Source organism: Micromys minutus, assembly GCF_963924665.1.
Source record: "Micromys minutus genome assembly, chromosome: 23".
NCBI lineage: Eukaryota > Metazoa > Chordata > Mammalia > Rodentia > Muridae > Micromys > Micromys minutus.
This window is the reverse complement of record NC_137958.1, coordinates 17,455,638-17,476,195: the sequence shown is the minus strand read 5'-3', so window position 1 is coordinate 17,476,195 and position 20,558 is coordinate 17,455,638.

The window sequence follows — 20,558 nt, the reverse complement described above, 5'->3', positions numbered from 1 at the left end:
CCAATTTTCTGAGGTATCGCCAGACAGATTTCCAGAGTGGTTGTATTAGCTTGCAACCCCACCAACAGTGGAGAAGTGTTCCTCTTTCTCCGCAGCCTCGCCAGCATCTGCTGTCATCTGAGTTTTGGATCTTGGCCAATCTGACTGGTGTGAGGTGGTATCTTAGGGTTGTTTTGATTTGCATTTCCCTGATGGCTAAGGATGTCCAGCACTTCCTCAGGTGTTTCTCGGCCATTCGGTGTTCCTCAACTGAAAACGTTTTGTTTAGCTCTGTACCCCATTTTTATAAGGGTTATTTGATTCTCTGGTGTCTAGCTTTTTGAGTTCCTTGTACACCTTGGATATTAGGCCTCTATCTGATGTGGTGTTGGTAAAGATCTTTTCCCATTCTGTTGGTTGCCGTTTTGTTTTCTTGACGATGTCTTTAGCCTTACAGAAATTTTGCAGTCTCATTAAGTCCCATTAGTTAATCTTTGACCTTAGAGCTTGAGCCATTGGTGTTTTTTTTCAGGAAATTTTCTCCTGTAACTATGTGTTCTAATGTTTTCCCTACTTTCTCATCTAATAGTTTCAGTGTATCTGGTTTAATGTGGAGATCTTTGATCCACTTACACTTGAGCTTTGTACAAGTAGATAAGAAAGGATCTATTTTCATTCTTTTGCATGCTGAGTGCCAGTTGGACCAGCACCATTTGTTGAATAGGCTGTCCTTTTTCCATTGAATGTTTACTGCTCCTTTGTCAAAAATCAGGTGACCATATACATGAGGGCTTATTTCTGGATCTTATATTCTATTCCATTGATCCACCTGCCTATTTGTGTACCAGTACCATGCAGTTTTCAGCACAATTGCCTTGTAATATAGCTTGAGGTCAGGGATAGTGATTCCCGCAGATGTTTTTTTGTTGTTGAGGATGGATTTCGCTATTCTAGGTCTTTTGTTATTCCATATGAAATTGCACATTGATCTTTCCAATTCCATGAATAACTGGGTTGGAATTTTGATGGGGATTGCATTGAATCTGTAGATTGCTTTTGGTAGGATGGCCATTTTTAAAATGTTGATTTTTCCAATCCATGAGCATGGGAGATCTTTCCATTTTCTGAGATCCTCCTCAATTTCTTTCTTTAGAGGTTTGAAGATCTTGTCATACAGGTCCTTCACTTGCTTAGTTAGAGTCACACCAAGGTATTTCATAGTTTTTGTAACGATTGTGAAGGGTACGTTTTCCCTAATTTCTTTCTCCACATGTTTGTCCTTTGAGTACAGGAAGGCTACTGATTTGTTTGAGTTAATTTTGTATCCAGCCACTTTGCTGAACTTGTTTATCAGCTGTAGGAGTTCTCTGGTGGAATTTTTGGGGTCACTCAAGTACACAATCATGTCATCGGCAAAGAGTGATGTTTTTATCTCTTCCTTTCCGATTTGTATCCCCTTGATCTTTTTTTGCTGTCTAATTGCTCCAGCCAGGACTTTCAGTACTATGTTGAATAGGTAGGGAGAGAGTGGGCAGCCTTGTCGAGTCCCTGATTTTAGTGGGATTGCTTCAAGTTTCTCGCCATTAAGTTTGATGTTGGCTGTTGGTTTGCTTTATATTGCTTTTATTATGTTTAACTATGGGCCTTGGATTCCTGTTCTTTCCAGGACTATTAACATGAAGGGGTGTTGGATTTTGTCGAATGCTTTCTCAGCGTCTAGTAAGATGACCATGTGATTTTGGTCTTTGAGTTTGTTTATATGGTGGATTACGTTGATGGATTTTCTCATGTTAAACCATCCCTGGATCCCAGGGATGAAGCCTCCTTGGTCATGATGAATGATCGTTTTGATGTGTTCTTGGATTCGGTTTGCAAGGATTTTGTTGAGTATTTTTGCATCAAAGTTCATAAGTGAGATTGGTCTGAAGTTCTCTTTCCTGTACGGTCTTTGTGTGGTTTAAGTACGAGGGTTATTGTAGCCTCAAAAAATGAGTTGGGTAATATTCCATCTGATTCTTTCTTTTGGAATACTTTGGTGAGTATTGGTGTTATATACTCAATAAAAGTCTGATAAAATTCTGCACTGAACCCGTCTGGACCTGGGCTTTTTTTTGGTTGGGAGGCTTTTGATGACTTCTTCTATTTCTTTAGATGTTGTAGGGTTATTTAGATGGTTTACTTGGTCTTGGTTTAACTTTGGGACCTTGTATCTGTCTAGGAATTCATCAATTCCTCCAGATTTTCCAATTTTGTGGAGTATAAGTTTTTGTAGTAGGATCTGATGATTTCTTGAATTTCCTCAGTTTCAGTTGTTATGTCCCCACTTTCCTTTCTGATTTTGTTAATTTGTATACTCTCTCTTTGCCCTCTAGTTACTCTGGCTAGGGGTTTATCAATCTTGTTGATTTTCTCAAAGAACCAACTCTTGGTTTTATTGATTTTTTCAATGGTTCTTTTTGTTTCTATTTGGTCTATTTCTGCCCTAATTTTGATTATTTCTTGCCATCTACTCTTTTTGGGTATATCTGCTTCCTTTTGTTCTAGGGCTTTTAGTTGTGCTGTCAGGTTGCTGATGTGAGCTCTCTCCAGTTTCTTTTTGGAAGCACTTAGGGCTATGCGTTTTCCTCTCAATACTGCTTTCATTGCATCCCATAGGTTTGGGTATGTTGTGTTTTCGTTTTCATTGAATTCTAGAAAATCCTTAATTTATTTCTTTATTTCTTCTTTGACCCTGCTATCCTTTAACAGAGTATTGTTTAGTTTCCATGTGTATGTGGGCTTTTTGTTGTCTTTGTTGTTGTTAAAGACCAGCCATAGACCATGGTGATCTTAGAAGATGCATGGGAGTATTTCAATCTTCTTATATCAATGGAGGCTCATTCTGTGTCCAATTATGTGCTCAATTTTCGAGAAGGTACCATGGGGTGGTGAGAAGAAGGTGTATTCTTTTACTTTGGGATAGTATGCTCTGTATATATCTATTAATTCTAGTTGGTTCAAAGTCTCTGCTAGTTTAGCAGTGTCCTTGTTCAGTTTCTGTTTCCCTGATCTGTCCATTGGTGAGAGTGCGGTATTAAAGTCTCCCACTATTATTGTGTGGTGTGAAATGTATTTTTTGAGCTTTAGTAGGGTTTCTTTTATGAATGTGGGTAATTTTTTATTTGGAGCATATATGTTAAGGATTGAGAGTTCCTCCTGACAGATTTCCCCAGTAATACGTAAAAAGTGTCTTTTCTTATCTTTTTTGATAACTTTTGGTTAGAAATTTACTTTATTCGATATTAGAATAGTCACTCCAGCTTGCTTCTTGGAGCTGTTTTCTTGGAAGTTTTTTTCCCACCCTTTTACTCTGATATAGTGTCTGTCTTTGTCTCTGAGATGAGTTTCCTGTATGCAGCAAAAGGCTGGATTTTGTTTATGTATCCAGTCTGATAGTCTATGTCTCTTTATTGGAGAGTTGAGACCATTTATGTTAATAGATATCAAGGAAGAGTTGTTTCTGTTTCCTGCCATTATTGCTTTTTTGGGTTGAGTTGTGTCTGTGTTTTTTTCTTCTTTTAGTTTTCTTGTTTAGGAGTTTTCTTGTTGTTACTAGGCTGTATTTTCCCTCATTGTATTGGGTTTTCCACCTGTAATTCGTTGTAGTGCTGGGTTTGTGGTCAGATATTGTGTGAATTTTGATTTGTCTTGAAATGTCTCTCCATTGATGGTGATTGATAGTTTTGCTGGGTATAGCAGCTTGGGCTGGCACTTGTGCTCTCTTAAGGAGTGCATGATGTCTGTCCAGACTCTTCTAGCTTTCATAGTCTCTGTTGAGAAATCGGGTGTGAGTCTGATTGGTCTGCCTTTATATGGTACCTGACCTTTTTCCCTTACTGCTTTTAGTATTCTTTCTTTACTTTGGGCACTTGATGTTTTTACTATTATGTGTCGGGAAGTATTTCTTTTCTGGTCCAACCTATTTGGAGTTCTGAAGGCTTCTTTTATGCTCGTGGTCATCTCATTCTTGAGGGTAGGAAAGTTTTCTTCTATGATTTTGTTGAAGATATTTACTGTGCCCCTTTGTTGATACTCTTCTCTCTCTTCTATTCCTATTATCCTTAGGTTCGGTCTTCTCATTGTGTCTTGTATTTCCTGGACATTTTGGGTTAGGAGCTTTTTGTTTTTTGCATCTTCTCTGGCTGTTTTGTCTATGTTTGCAATGTTGTCTTCTGCCCCCGAAATTCTCTCTTCGATCTCTTGTAATCTATTGGAAATTCTTGCTTCTGTGACTCCTGATTTCTTTTTTTGGTGTTCTGACTCTAGGGTTATCTCTTTTAGTGTTTTCTTTATTGTGTCAATCTCTGTTTTAATTTCCCTCTTCCATTCCTTTATTTCTTTGGTTCTGTTTTCCTCTAGTTCTTTGAGTTATTTGAGTGTTTTTCTTGTTTCTTCTTTAAAAGCTCCCGAATCTTTTTGCTTTTCCTCTCTTTCTTGTTTAAGTAACTGTATCAGCGTCTTGAGGCATGATTTCAGGTCTGTGTCTTCTTTTTCTGGAGTGTTCGGAGTTCCGATGTTTGCTGTTATGAGAGAGCTGGGCTCTGGTGTTGCTAGATTGTCTTGGTTCCCTTGGGATATACTCTTTCTCTTTCCTCTTGCCATTTTGTTGTCAGTGATATGTTCTTACCTTTCCCTTGTATCTGGTCTGTGTCCCTGGTTCTCCACTGGTTGAGGTGTCAGATGGGTCGAGCCCTGTTTTATGCCTCAGAGTCGTCGGGTGTGAGCAGAAGTTCCAATGTTCTGTTTCTGTTTGTTGGATCAGGCATGGCAGGGCAGGGCAAGGCAGGGGGTGCACTTTCCTTGTGTACTCCACAGAGATCTTTCTGCTCCCCTGCTGCCCAGGTCTCCCACCCACCACTTGTTCATCCTCTATGAGCCGCAGATCCGGGTGGCAGGTAGGCCAGGCTCTGCTCTGTTTCTGGAAGTCGCCTCCGGGTGGAAACAGAAGTTCTAATTTTCTGTTCCCAATCACAGTTGCTCAGCCTCTATGAGCCGCTGTTCCACCTGGCAGGTAGGCCAGGCTCTGCTCTTTGTCCAGGAGTCGCCAGTTGCTCAGCCTCTATGAGCTGCCGTTCCGCCTGGCAGGTAGGCCAGGCTCCGCTCTCGGTGCATGTCTTTCTATGATGTCACAACAAATGATGACGAGCAAAAAATGGTAAGTCATACCCATACCACACAGAGTTGCCAGGGAAGACCAGCATCAGCAAAGCCCAACAATGAAAGGTAAATAAATAATGGCAAGGCATATCATACACCATCATCCACTGTCTGCTGGGCTATATTAATATTCTTTTTTAATATCACATGTTCTCTTAAGCATCTTCTCTAGCAAAATATCACATTCCCTTTTTCCCGGCTGCTTCCAAAAAATATTACGTGTCTGTTCTTAGTAAAACATCCTACTGTGTGTCTGATTTAACATTAACATCCTCTCATAAGATAGTTTTCAGAAAAGAAAATCACATGATACAACTGAGTCTCCATAGATAACAGAAAATTTCACTTCAGAAATCCACAGGAAGACCAAAAGATTCAACCAACCTGGACACACTGGGAATTCCCAGAGACTGAATCACTAACCAAAAATTGATAACAGGCTTGACCTAAGCTTCCACATATATGTAGCAGATGTGCAGCTTGGTCTTCATGTGGGTCCCCCAACAACTGAAGTGGGGGCTGTCTCTGAATCTGTTGCCCACCTTTCAATCCCATTTCCCAAAGTGGGGTGCCTTGCCTGGCTTCAGTGGAGAGGAAATGCCTAGTCCTACAGTGATTTGATATGGTTGAGTGGGAGAGGTGGGCAAGTGGGGATTGAGGAGAGTGATACCAGACAGGGCCTCACCATTTTCAGAGGAGAAGGGGAGATTTCTATGAAGGGGTATTCTTGGTAATGGATGAGGCCGATTTTACGATGTAAAGAAAATAAATAAATACATATTTTTAAAAATGAAAAAAAAAGTATGAGGAGTTGGGAGGATGTATAGAGAGTTGCACAGGAAGTAGAAGGGAGAGACACTAAGTTTAAAGTTTTTTTTTTGAAATGATGCAAGAAAGAGGCATGTCTGAGAAGGAAGGTCAGCTGAGTGCTTTTTCTACCTCTGTAAGATAGTAGGCTTTTACCCCAGCAACTAGCTCCCAAGTCTTTACTGTTAAAATTGAATGACTGAGATTTTGTTTAAAATACATTAGCACTCCAACATGTGGCATGATCCTATGAGTAGGGAAATCATACCAGTTGCTGACAAACTGAGAAGCCATATATTTGGTAAGACTCCTGGGAAGTCCTCAAGGAGACAGTATTTAGGTAATACTAGAACAAAAGAATTGTTTTTCACTTTAAAAATGGAAAATACCATAATACAGGGCATTGCAACATTGTATTTTTAGGTGCTTCCTGGACATTTCATATTCCTCATTTGAGAATTTATTGTTTAGTTCTGTACCAATTTTTAATAGGATTATTTGATTTCCTGGATTCTAATATTGAGTTCTTTTTATATTGAGTTCTTTTTATATTGGGTATTAGCCCTCTATCAGATGTTGGATTGAAAAAGATCTTTCCCCAATCTGTTGGTTGCTGTTTTGTCCTAGTAACAGTGTCTGTTGCCTTATAGAATCTTTGGAGGTCCCATTTCTCTGTTCTTGATCTTAGAGAATAAGCCATTGTTGTTCTGTTTAGGAACTTTCCCCTGCGCCTATGTATTCTAAGCTCTTCCCCACATTTTCCTCTATTAGTTTCCGTTTACCTGGTTCTATGTGGAGGTCTTTGATCTACTCGGTGATCTTAATCCTTCTAGTTCCTGGATAAGTCACTCTCAACAACAACTTCATTTTTTTACTTATCATTTTTCAGGCTTCCAAAAGTATTTTAGTGACAAACATCCCATATAAATCACAAATATGGAAAAACATCTGGATGAGAACCATGAACAATTTAGGCTTGACTTAAATTTGTTTGTTCTTTCTAGACAGCTCAGGCCTTCTAGATCTACCTGTCTTTTGGCTCTTCTAATGCCTGCCAACTGTTGATACTTTTCGAATTTATAAGGTGTATGGTGCCCCTTCTGTCTTCCTCTTCTGCTCTTTCCCTCTATGTTTTATATACTTAACTGGGAACAGACCCTCGTGTTTTATTTGCAAGCATTCTACCTATCTCTGAAGACTTCTCTGCAATACAATTCGTAGCACTACAGCTGGGGAAATAAGCAATGAACATTCATTTGGCTTGTATTTTCATGTCTCCACAACAGCAACACACTTAGGCAGTCATGTTATTTGGTTTCTTTTGGGGGGTATACATTGTTTGCTACCTCAATTATGGACACATTTGTTTTTGGTTCCTGGATGATGCTTCAGATTTTATTGTTGTTGGTGTTTATGTGGTGGTGGTGGTTGTGGTGATGGTTATTGAACTGCATTCACACCTCTATATTATTTTTCTTTTACTAGATGACTGTTTGTGTGTATTATCAGTCAATGGATCTCAGTTCTATTGCCAACTCTATTAGTCTATACCTTGATGTAGTCTGGGGTGTGCAAGATAAATAACAGCACTCTCATGTTGAGAATCATAAAGCTATTTGTTGCTTATTTGGTTTATGTGAGTTTAGGCCCAATAAATAAGCCCACGTGAATAAAACAATATTGATTTTTATACACATGTTAATATATTGACTTTTGTAAGTAACAAATATGTATTTTACACAATCTAGTGTTGTTTATAAAAGTAACATACAAATAATTTCCTTTTGTTCTTTCCTTCTTTTCACTTTTATGTCTACATTCCTTATCTTATCTTTCCTTCCCATTCATTATTCTTACTCATCTGTTTTCTTCTCTATCTTTCCCTACTCTTTCCTTCCCTCCCCTCCTCTTCCCTTCCATTCCCCTTTCTTGCTTCCTCTCTTCTACCTTCCGTTTTTTCTCCTCTGTTCTGCTCTCCTCTTCTTATCTTTTCTTTCTTCTCCTTTCTTCTTTCCACTTTTTCCTCTTTTCTTTTCTTCTTTTAGTGACAGGGTATCAACTCAGGTCCTTTAACATAAAAGGCATGTCCTGTAGCACCAAGCTCCCAACTAAAGTTTTCAATCATTTTAAATGATAAATCCCATGTAACCTTTCAGTAATTCACCTTCTCATGTCTTTGGAAGTACCACTTATTACAAATCACCATCATCTTATTCTCTGAAAAATCTAATCTTTACATGCTGCTTGCCTCTCTCCATCAGAGTTTTAGTAACCTCTCTTGCCAGTTTTGAAAAAGCCTTGAGAATAAAGAAAACTTAAAATAGTATTAAATCCTTAGCATAGCTCAGCAGTCTAGTCAGTAAGGCTGTAAAACTCTTTGGCTAAGAAAATATTTTCTGGACCCACTTCAATTCTTAGTTCTTCTGATTGCTAAGTATGTATTGCTGGGAAAGTGTTTAAACTCCCTGTGCCAAGTACTTTCTTCTATACAATGGGAATAAAAATGGACATTATATTGTTACTTGGAAAAATAGATGTTTTAATAATAGATTTACTGTAGTGCCGAAAAAAACTCAGCAAACATCTAATGAGTGTTACTTTCTCAATATACAGCTCCTGAGTTTATCTTTATGATTGTCCTAACATATCCACCATATTCCAACCCCTACCTACATTTAAACTCTAGCCTAACTGTCCTTGCGAAGGCAGTATGAGTACCTTAAAATTGTTATTCCGAAAAACCTATACACCTGTTGTTTCTGGTTTTTTTTTTTTTTTTTTTTTTTTTACTTTCATAACTTAGCATTACTCTAGCTTTTGACACAAGACTGACATGTGATTTGTTCTCATTATGAAGAATGTGGTTACGAGCATTTCAAAGTTTGTTTGTTTGTTTGTTTTCTTTTTAGATTTGTTTCTACTCTAGGTTAGCTATCCTACAGTGGAATCTGGGAACAAATTATCCCATTTCTCAGTCACTCAAACTTAGAAAATGCATAGTATACATTAGCTTTCCACTAAGTTTGTTGAATTATTGCTGTGAAAAAATAAAGGGTGTCCTGGAAACCCTATTAGTAAAAATCTACTTATGAAGGTGGGCATGTAGGGGCAGGGAAGATCTGATTGTTGCACATTTTGGAAAGTTGAGCCTAAGGTCCTTGAAGCACAATTGTGGGCTGCTTAAGAGAATTTTTAATGTAAAGGCAAGTTGAACAGTAAGTTCCAGAAATAGAAAACTGAATAGTTTGGATTGATACCAAGGCAAATCTAGCTAAAATAAATATCAAGTACAGATTTGTCAAGTATGAGCTGTACCTAATATGGGTATTTTGTTTAGCACAGTTAAAGGGATGACTTCTTTTTCTCTTGGGACATCCTTGGAGCATCCTTTGTTTAGTCATTCTTTTCTTGTCTGTTTCCACGTCTACCTGCCAGCATCACACACAGATAGTTTTCACCATATTAAGCCAATCTCGCCTCCCCCCAAAGAGGCTCAGAGCCATAAGAAACCACAAATAGGCATGCATGTCTTTGAAGCAGAGGGTTTGCCAAGAAGAAATATCCATACCAAATCAAACTCGAAGGCCTCACGCTTTCACACTTAAAGCACTGCAGTTTCACGGCACCGTAGCATCCAAAACCCACAATGCTTAAGGAGGCTCAGCACTTCATGAGGCTGGAGGACAAATAATTGGAACATAACGTTTTGATTAAATAGAAAGCAAATACAATAATGGTATAGTTTACCATCTCCCTATGTTTTATTTCAGGAATTTAAAAGCATTAGTGGTAAGTAAAATTAAGGTGAGACACCTCATAATGTGTGATAGGAAGGTAGCTTAAGATAATGTTAAAGTGTTATGTGGGGGGGGGGGATAAGTGTCTAATAATTTTTTTTTAAAAAGTACTTTGAATGTTATTTGGAGAAAATCTGATTTCAAAATTTGAAAACGTTGGTTTTGTGGAATTTCAGTAAAACAATGTATTTTCCTGTCTCTTTTTATTTAACATTACTGTGTTTTTAATTTTTACTTCATTGAGCACTGATTTTTTTCTAGTTCTTTTTTTTTTTTTACTAATTAAATTTAGTCTTTTTAATTTTACACATTGAGATCTCAGAATCTGCTTTCTTTTACTCTCAGACCCTCTCATATCCCTCCCATTCAAGTCAGAATCTCTCCTCTCAACAAATCTCTTTCCCACCTTCATTTCATTTTGTTCTGGAACCTTGGAACTGAATATGGTCCAGAAGATAGCCATTTCCAGACTTCCTCTCTTTCTGGCTCTTACATCTCGTAACCCTCTCCTGATGCTCCCTTAACCTTAGCCAAGTGCTGTAAGTGACCTGTTTATTGCTAAATATCCAACAACTACTTGTTCTCAGCACTTTGTCCAAGCATGAGTCTATTTGCTTGGGGAAAAGTTCAGGGAGCAGAAAGTGTTTTAGGTTCATAGTGAAATTTATTTGACAATAATGAGGCATCCTGTGCACTTTTCAATTCTCTCCCTACACAAGGCCACTTTTCATAATTAGCTCTTCCCACTGGAGAAACACTTTTTCACAATATTGAACTAATATTGACAACTCAGAATCATCCAAGGTCCACAGTTGGTGTTAGGATCTTTATACCCTGTAGTCTTGGGCAAATAGAGAATGACATATTTAGTGTATTATTGTACAAACTGTGCGACCTGCTTCAGAACTCTTCATTTCTCAGCCTGCACTCCATCTCCCACCAGCCCAAACTCGGGCACCCAATAAACTTTCCACAGTTTTTATAACTTTCAATTTCCTAATCACAGTTAGAATCATGGAGTAGAAACACATTCTCGTTGGCTTATTCTACTTAGTGTGCTGGCTAGTTATGTGTCAACATGATACAAGCTGAGAAAATATCTCCTTGAGATTGTGCTGTAGACATATATGAATGTTTTTGAATAAGGACTGGTATGGGAGGGTCTAGCTCAATGTGGGCAGTATGACCACCTACTGACCTGTATTGGGGTCCTGTAAGATAGCAAGATGAAGGAATTTGGATCGAGCCAGTAAGCAGCACTCCTCCATAGTTTTTGATCAAATATTGCCTCCATGTTCCTGTCTGACTTCCTTAAGGACTGTGAATATGAAACAAAGAGTAAAATGAGCCTTGCTTCTCCAAGTTGCTTTTGGTCATAATGTTTAATCATAACAATGAAAGTCCTAACTAAGACATTTAGCAATACTCATCTGAATTCTTCCATGGTTTTGGATTTGATAGCTTTTTGGGCAATACAGTGTCATTCTGTTTTTGGAATAACCCCCCTTTAATCCATTCCCTTACCTATTGATTGCTTCAAAGTTTTGATACTCGTTGATGAGGTTGCTAATCTGTGAATTGATTGAATAGGTAAAGTCTTATTACTTTTTGGTTGTTGTTTAGTTTGGTTTTTGGACTCCTTGGTGATAAATAGCAAGCAATATCATTATTAAGTCATGTGGTAAAAACATGTATAGAAATATCTAAGAAATGAATATGTTATCTTCTAAAGTGGCCACAACATGGTGCAAGGCAAGCCATGAGATCACTACATCAGCAACAGCATCTTGACCTATTTGTGCTCTAGATTTGGTCATACTGGTAGATATGTGCTGTAACCATCCTTACAAACACATGTAAAGATGATACAACTTTCTTCTCTAGGAAGTGCATTTAATATTATGTAGGTACTTTATTATTTGTGCTCCTTATAGCAGAATGCTTATTAGAAAATTGCATTAGAGATTATCTTCTGATATGTGTGGTGCTTATCAGTTTCAGGTAATGCTTGAATCATTTCTCATGCATCCTCTCATTTGTTTTTCACAATGCTCACATAATACTTTTTAAGTACTATTCTTAAAACCATGTTATGGGTGATAAGATAAACCATGGAGACAGTGAATAAACAGCAATGGTTACCTCAGCCTTCAGCTGGCAGAGCTGATATCTGAAAACTGACTACAAAGCTTGTGTAGACTTCCTTACCATCTGATGCTTTCTATGCATGGTAACCAGGCCTTCAGTGCAGTGAAACTCTGCTGGACACCAAATCCTTAGCCTCCCTATATGACTTAGAGTGTTTCAATGCTTTGCCAAGATTCGCGCTCAGTTAATGATTTCTTCCACATTGACATTTCTTTTTAGCTTCAATGGAAGCATTGTTGTTTCTTGGCATTGTCTTTGTTGATTTTAAAACTCTTTGCTTCCCATAGTCTTCTGTCCCTTTCAAGTTTTTTTCTATTTTGTTTTACTTTCAGTCATTAACCCCTTTTTCATTAACTAAATTTTATTCTTTCTTTCTTTCGTTTCAAATGTACAACTAAATATATAAGTAGCTGCAACAACTTGGTCAAATTTTCTCGTCTTATTTTCCTTAACGAGACTGGTTCTGTCTCATCTAATAGTTGTCTCAGGACAGGGCCCTTCTGTAACGGAGAAAGTCAACTTTATTTCCTGTCTCTGTTTTCTTCACAGGGGTGCCTGGGCAGTTCAAATAACACCCCTTTCTGCTTCCTGAGTAGAGAGCTCATCAATTCTAACAGGGATTATTCCTGTCTCACTGATTTGTCTCCAACTCCGCTCTCACCCTCGTCTCCCACAAGATACAAAGTGATCATTACATAACAGAAACACACTCTTATCGTTCGGATGAAAACTCTCTAATCCCTGGTTTCATGTCCACATTCCTCTCCATAAGTGCTATCCTGAGAAATCAACTTTCCAAAGCCTTCTCCTCATTCCAGAATCATCTGCCCCTCTCTATATGTAACCATAAATCGTTCACAGACAGCCAATATTCATGATTTGCAGATTCCACATCTGAGAATCTGTTTATTTATAAAATGTATTTGTAACTTACAAATGATAACCCATGAGCTTTTGCAGAGACTTGGGCACGTTAATAGAGTGCCAATGATTGGGTTTCCTTGAGGTGCTGATTCCCACCAAAGATCACACAAGGAGATGCTGGCTTTCCTGTTTCAACTCTTTACTGTAAACAGTGGTCTCTTGTGGTCTGCTTAATGCCATATTTCCCACATTTTTGTGCATTGGCTAGTGGTTTCACTGTTTACAATAGTTGCCAAGAATTGTACTGAATGCAATCTATTTCTCTCACAGGACTGTGATACACTTTCTAGAAAAAAAAAGGTATATGTATTAGATAAACTTTTTTTTTCAGACAGGAATTGCAGTACTGTTGGCAAAAAGTCCAATGCTAACAAATGAAAAATATGCATCATATGAGGGGGTCTTTGAATATAACACTGAATAAAAAACACTTATGCAATATGAACAAAATAACTTCTGTTTGTAAATGTTATTTGTTTTATTATTTTATTATAGAGTTAAACAAGTAAGGCATTAGTTCATATGTCTAGGTAGCAAGAGTCAATATAAAAAAGTAATATATTAAATGAAACAAAAGAACCATCTTACTCTTAAGTATGGCTCTAAAATTTCAATAAGATTTATGAGTGTAGTTTCATCTTGGTAATAAGTAGTCTTTACTGTGTGTATTAGCTAAAGTGCAGGGATAAGTACACACAATGTAAATTCCACACAAACACAACTCAGTATCACTTAGCACCATCTTCACTCAGATTTAGATTTCTAAACAAGAAGTCTCATGAACAGAAACTAGAATTTTGAAGAAATGTCTGATTCCAGACCTGCAGTCTGAAAAAAAAAATGTACAAAATAGCCCTGGAATTTCATGTCCCAGAAACGAAGGAAGCTGTTGGATATTTCTGGAGGGCAATTAAAGTTGCAAACCCAAACTAGAGAATTAGAGAAAACATCCCCACTGCTCCCAATACAGAAGCCCTACAGTAGCAAAAAATAGTATTAACTGTCCCATGGGACCCTTGTTACACTAACATTCACAGCAAGCACCCCTCCGGGTCATCTTCACTTTGGAGGATCTGCAGGCACACAAACTTTTAGAAACCAGGCAGGAACAAACCTCTTTCGCCCTTTCTCCTGCTCCCTGTGTGAAAAACTACAAAGAAAATGATTCGACATTTGAGATTTCCCTCAATCTCCTTCTCTTTATTTCTCCTCATCCATCTACTTTCTCCTTCCTGTGCTCCATCTTTTCTTCTACCAATCTATGATATCTTTTTGCTCGTTTATTTTTATTCATTCAGTGGAATTGCCAGCATTTAATTAACAACCCTGTATTGCTCCAAGTCACTACGGCACAGGCATCTCTAACAGTCTTTGTCTTCTCTACAGCTTGTTTGGTAAAGAATTTGGCCTTCACGACTGACTGCTTAGGGAGCTCTCCCTTCCACAGAATACTGCAGCAACCTGATCGATCTCACAGCATCACTGATGGGAAAACTCCAGCCTTATTTTTTGCAGCACTGACCTATATCTCCTCAGCGACCAGTGCCCACAATTTATCCAGGTTGACAGCTGGGCAGAAGTTCTGGTTCCTCTTTAAGTGGTAATGCCTCATCCCGATTCTCCCGAAGGCATCTGATTGATATTTGTTGAAGTTGATCCTGTGGTGAGTCGTGCCTCTGGCATTCCCCTCAGACTCCTGGGTCCTTGCTCTGCTAACCAATGTGCACCGGGGCTTATATGGTCCCAGAATTCCTGGGTCTTTCTCAGTCTGTTTGGCATGATGGACGCAGAAAAGCATCTCCTTTAGCTTTTATTAATATCTTTTTAAAACTGTTCCTTAAAACCCATGATTTAGATCTGGAAGCGGCTCAGTGGATAAAGGTGTTTGCTGAGCAAGTCTGGAGCCCTGAGTTCAATCCACAGAGCCTGTGTAAAGGTGGGAGGAAAGAACTGACTCCACAAGGTTGTTTACTATCCTCTATATATTTGCCTTGGCATCTCATCCTCCGTCTCTTCCTCTTCCCCCTTCTCCCCTTCCTCCTCCTCCCTATCATCATCATCATCATCATCATCATCATCATCATCATCATCATCATCACCATCACCATCACCATCATCATCATCACCACCACCACCACCATATCGTCATAGTCCACAATTTCAGTTTTTTTAAACAAAATGAGGTCATCCATGGGTTATGATGAATGACTATCAATTCTAAAACAACGTTAGTCAAGATAAATATTATAACTTGATGCTGGTCTTTTTACAAACTCACTATTTAAGGAAACCGGAATGGCGATAGGATTTAAAAAATTGAAATCCTACTAATGAGTTCAGGAAATCATGATGGAGTTTAGAAAAGTCGAAGTTTGTGCTTTCTAGTGAAAAAAAAAAAAAAAGGCTGTCAGAAGCAATGTTAAAACTGCTAAAACACTGACAAGGATTGCTTAAATGGTGGGCTGGGGTAGATCCATGTTACGAGTGTTTCTCAACCCTTTCTACACGCTGCCCTCATCCCGAGGTCTTTACAAACACCGATGGCTGATGACTTCCGGGCAATCGCACTCACGCAGTCTCACGGAGTCTCACTATCTTGCGCTTCTGTTTTGATGGAAGCAGGAAACCCGCATAAGTGAAGCAAGTTGATGGTCTGGGCTCTTCTTGACATTTCACAAAACAGTTCCCACCACTGCCTGCTCGAGGTTCCCCTGCTGTGGTCTGAGGATTTCTTTTCATTTCTTTTACATGAGTATGTTCTTCTGGTCTTAGTGCTCCAAAATGTGGTGATAAGAAGTTATTTGAAAACCTTTTGCTTTTTGGAAATAGTCACTGACTGCTGTAAAATATCCTTCTAGTGTCACATATTTTTTGCTTCAATGTAATAATATGTTTCAAAAATTGTTTTTGATAAAAAACTCCTTGATTATCTCTTTGATCCACTGATAATTTTTCAATTTCAGTGTATTTCTATAGCTTTTGGTGCTTTTCCCTCCTTGATTGCCAGTTTTGTATATTGATTGCCAGATTGTATATGTATACCTACACACACACACACACACACACACACACACACACAGAGAGAGAGAGAGAGAGAGAGAGAGAGAGAGAGAGAGAGAGAGAGAGAATGAGATTCTATATGATTTCATTTCTGTGTCCTTAAGCAGGTTGCATGCCTGGGTCAGAAAACTTTGTGTCTGTCAGCTGTTGGATGCAACGCTCTGTAGGGTCTTGTCATTTCTGGTAGAGTGTAAGTTAATCCTGGTGCTCACTGTTTGTTTGTTTATATGATCTCTCCATTGTTGAAAGTGGGGTGTGAAGGTTCTCAGCTAATATTGAATTGGAGCCTACTTCTTGCCTGTCTGGTATCACCCACTTTCTGTATTCTGTTGCCTTAAAAATGGCCTTGTCTCTATCTAGAATTGGTATGACTCTTGCTAAATTGACTTCTCTATATAACACCCTAGTTTTTTTTTTATCATTTTTGACTAAAATCTGTTTTATATGGCTTAAGAACAGCTACTCCTACATTTTTGGATCTATTTGCAAGGACTACCAGAGCTTTTCATGTTGCTTTCAATTTAGTTGTACCTTCTCTGGATGCAGTTTCTTGTAATCAACATATTAAAGAGGCTAATTCTTTTTGTCTAGTGTATAATGCTATGGTTTTAAATTTTGAACGTTTGTTATTTATAGCCAAGGTAACTAATAAGTACAGTCTTACCACAGCTGTGTCTGAACTTTATCAGTAGGATTATTTCAGTTCATTTCTAGTTGTATGTTCTGACTCCTTACTTAGTATTTTTAGCACATCTACTCTGAACTTTTATTTTGTGAGTACCATGACATTGACTATATTATTTTTTGATGACAAGACTAATTTGAAATGACAGTAACTCAAGACGATTATGAAGATAAGAACAGGAGCAGAACAAGTAAACAGAACAGGAGAAAGCATTTTTTATATCATTCCATTTGTTTCAAATGATCTGCTTCCTGGTTACAACCCTCCCATTCCACATCTGCTCTTTCCATCGTCCCCTTTGTCTCTATGTGGGTGCTGCCCCCACCCTTGATCTCTCTTGCTTCCCTCTAAGCTGGGGAATCAAACCTTCACAGGACCAAGGGCCTCCCCTTCCATTACTGTCAGACAAAGTCATCCTCTGCTACATATGTATACTGAACCATGGATCCCCCTTGGTACATGTACACTCCTTGGTTGGTCTTCTAGTTCCTGGAAGCCCTGGGTAGTCCAGCCAGCTGATATTGCCCTTCCTATGGGTTTGTAATCCTCTTTCACTCCCCCAGTCCTTCCTCCAGCTCCTCCACCCAGTCCCCAGTTGAGTCTTATAGTTGCCTTCAAGCATCCATACCTGCATCCATATTAGTGGCTGGCAGAACCTCCCAGGGGACAGCTGTACCAGGTTCCTGTCAGCAAGTGCCTCTTGGCCACAGTAACAGTGTTGAGTTTGGTGGATGGATCCCCATATGGGGTGGTTCCAGGATGCAATTCCTTTAGTCTCTGCTCCATTCTTTGTCTCTGTCTTTCCTTTGGACAGGGACATTTCTGTATTAAAAACTTTGAGTTGTGTAGGTATTCCCATCCCTAGACCTGGGGGCTGTGCCTATCTACTGGAGGTGGTGTCTACAGGTTCTATCTCCTCTTCTCTGCAAGCATTTCAGCTAAAGTCATTCCTGTTCTGTCCTGGGTGCCTTTGCTTTGCTGGCATCCGGGACCCTCCTGTAGCTATTCCCAGTTCTGCAGTCCGCAATGCTTCATATTTTTATTCGATTTCCTGACATCTCTCCTGTCTCCTCCATACCTGATACTGCATCCCCTATTTCATTCTCCCCCTTTGTTTTCCTAGGTCCCCCAGGAAAAAACATTTTACTAATAAAAAATACTACACGTGACTCCATTTTTCCTTACATTTTGAAAATTATTAATAAAAATTATCCCAATATATTGCCCTTTAACAGATTAATATTAATGTAGTTGCTATTAATGTTGTGTATTTTGTTTATTGAAGTGCTTACAAAACACATTATTTTATTCATTAATCTATTTTCCCCAGTGAACTTTCTACCTTCTCATATTTTGTTTTTAGTAATGTTTGTGTATCTCAGTTTGAAGGCTTTTTTTTTAGTGTACCTTACAGGAACCGAACAGGTCTTCCTGGGACAATCTCTAAGCTTTGCTTCTCTTTGATATCTCTCAAGTGTACCATTACTGGATCATTATTCTTTGTACAGAGGGTCACTAATGCTGTGAGTACTTCATACTCCTCTCTCCTTGCTGGGAAATTTCCTATGGAACTGTGTATCCTGATGGGCTTTTCTAGTCCCTGGAATCCTAAGGGATGCTCTCTTTGTCTTCACCTATGGCAGCTTGCATGAAAGATATCATTGGGTAAGCTTGATCAAGTTAGATCTGACAGGTGACTGTTGATTTCCTTTACCAGCATATTCCTGTTCTCTTCTTGGTTTGTGAGTTCACCGTTTATATGGTTAATTTTACATGCCAACCTGATTGTATCTGGAATCTACTGAGAAACAGGCCTGTGGGTGGTTCTCTAAGGGTATTTCCTGAAAGGATTAACTGAAGAAGAAGACTCTCCTCAGGAATAGACAGCAGCATCCTGCTAAAGACCAGACATAAAGGTGGTTCTAGGAAAAGGTTGTTGCTACTGCCCTGCTTTCTCTCATCATGGGTGATTATGTCTGCCTTGCTCTTGCTCCTTTCCTTACAGGTGGACATGGCTTCCTTATCTCCCTTGTGTGAACTAAATACCAATCATTCATACCTTCATCACTAGATTTTGACTGCTGAGTCATCCATCATGGTGGACTGTCAGGCCAATCTAATAAATCCTCTTTGTAATGTATTTCTTCTCTTAGTTAATATAGTTATTATATTAGCTCTGGTCCTCTGGATAACCGTGACTAGCAAACACACTGTTATTTTCTTTAATATGATTTCCCCCTTTTTGACACCACTCTGTTATCATTCCTAATAATGAAAGCATGTGTTCTTCTAATAGAGTTCTAAACTTCCTGCCACACACTCTTTAACAGTTCTCATTCTGCGACCATGCTTTTTCAAGGATTCTGTCTTCCAGTTCACTTTTTTCCTTCCTTCTGCTTCATCTGTTCCATCACTGTTAGCTAAACAGTGGTTTAAGCTCTGCTGGTTATATTTGTGACTGAACAATGTTTGGTTTTCAGCATTTGTTTCAATTTCTTTGTTAAATTTCTCTGTTAAAATGCAAATACTTTGTTTTCATTGGTTTTCTTATTTATTATTGTTATAGTTTTTCTTGATGTTGTTGAGTTTACTTGAAATAGTTATTTAAAATTTTTACTTTCAGATTTTTTTTATCTGCCTCCCACCTGGACAGTTTCTGGAACCTTATTTGGGGTATTAGGTTTCCTATAAACTGTATATGTCTGCTGGTATTTGACATTGTTTGGGTGGTCACAGTTATATGTGTACTGAAGTTTTTTAAATGACTTTATTTTGTTGTTTTGGGTTGGTTTGCTTGTTTGTTTGTGATTTGTTTTGTTTTTGCCTGAATTTCCAGAAATGTTGAGAAGGCTTTTTATGTTCTCTAAGTGGACTTTTCTTGAGTCCACTGTTGGTGTGTTATCTTGGCTTCAGTACTACAAGACAATCTAAACCCACATTTGTCCCAATAACAATCTTGATATATTTCCCTAGATGAAGGTACTAATATAAGCAGTCTGTAACTGTAACCACAAGTTGATTCCAGGGCTTGAGTAGGCTCAACCAAATTCACAATTACTACAGCATTCTACTATATTCTGTGGATGAATGCTCATGTGAATGAATGCATACCCTGCTATAACCAGCACAGCATTGTGATACAGCCCAAACTTCTACTGTTTTGCCTACTGCTAAGATGGACTCATGATCCATCTTTCCTGCAAGTACTCATATGTAGGTCCAGGTTCTGCTTCTTTGGGTGTCCTCTCTCTGGGTATCCAGTGCCACTGGTACTCAGTCTTGGAGAGGGGAGGTTGAAATCCAGAATAAATGAAGTCTAAAGTCTCTCTCTTCACCCTGTGGCCTCAGACCAGGAGGGGGTAAAGTAGATTCAGGGATGAGCAGGAACCCAGTTTGGTTAAATGCAAGTATTGGGATGTAGGTGAGGTCTTCTCTGAGAATCTTTAATAAAATAGCTCTCTAAGACAATCATATCTTGTTAGTATTTATTAGGAGTGGGCTTGAATGCATCTACTTTATTTGGAGTGAAACAAGAGATATATAATTCCAGGAAGAGACAAGGTCATTGGCTGAAGGCTAAGGCTACTGTGATGCTGTGCTGTCCAGGGATGAGGGATGGATAATAGAGATGTTCTACAGATCACCAACTGTGATCATTTATATATTTATGGCTCAGGGAATGGCACTATTAGAAGTAATGGCCTTGTTGGAGTGGGTGTGACACTGTGGGTATGGGCTGCATTAGTACTCTACTCCCAGCTGCTTGGAAGTTAGTCCCCTCCTAGCAGTCTCCAGATTAAGATGTAGAACTCTCAACTCCTCCTGCACCATTCTCCTGCCTGGATGATAATTGACTGAACCTCTGAACCTGTAAACCATCCCCAATGAACAGTTGTTTTGGATAAGAGTTTCTCTAGTTATGGTGTCTGTTCATAGCAGTAAAACCCTAACTGAGGCATCAA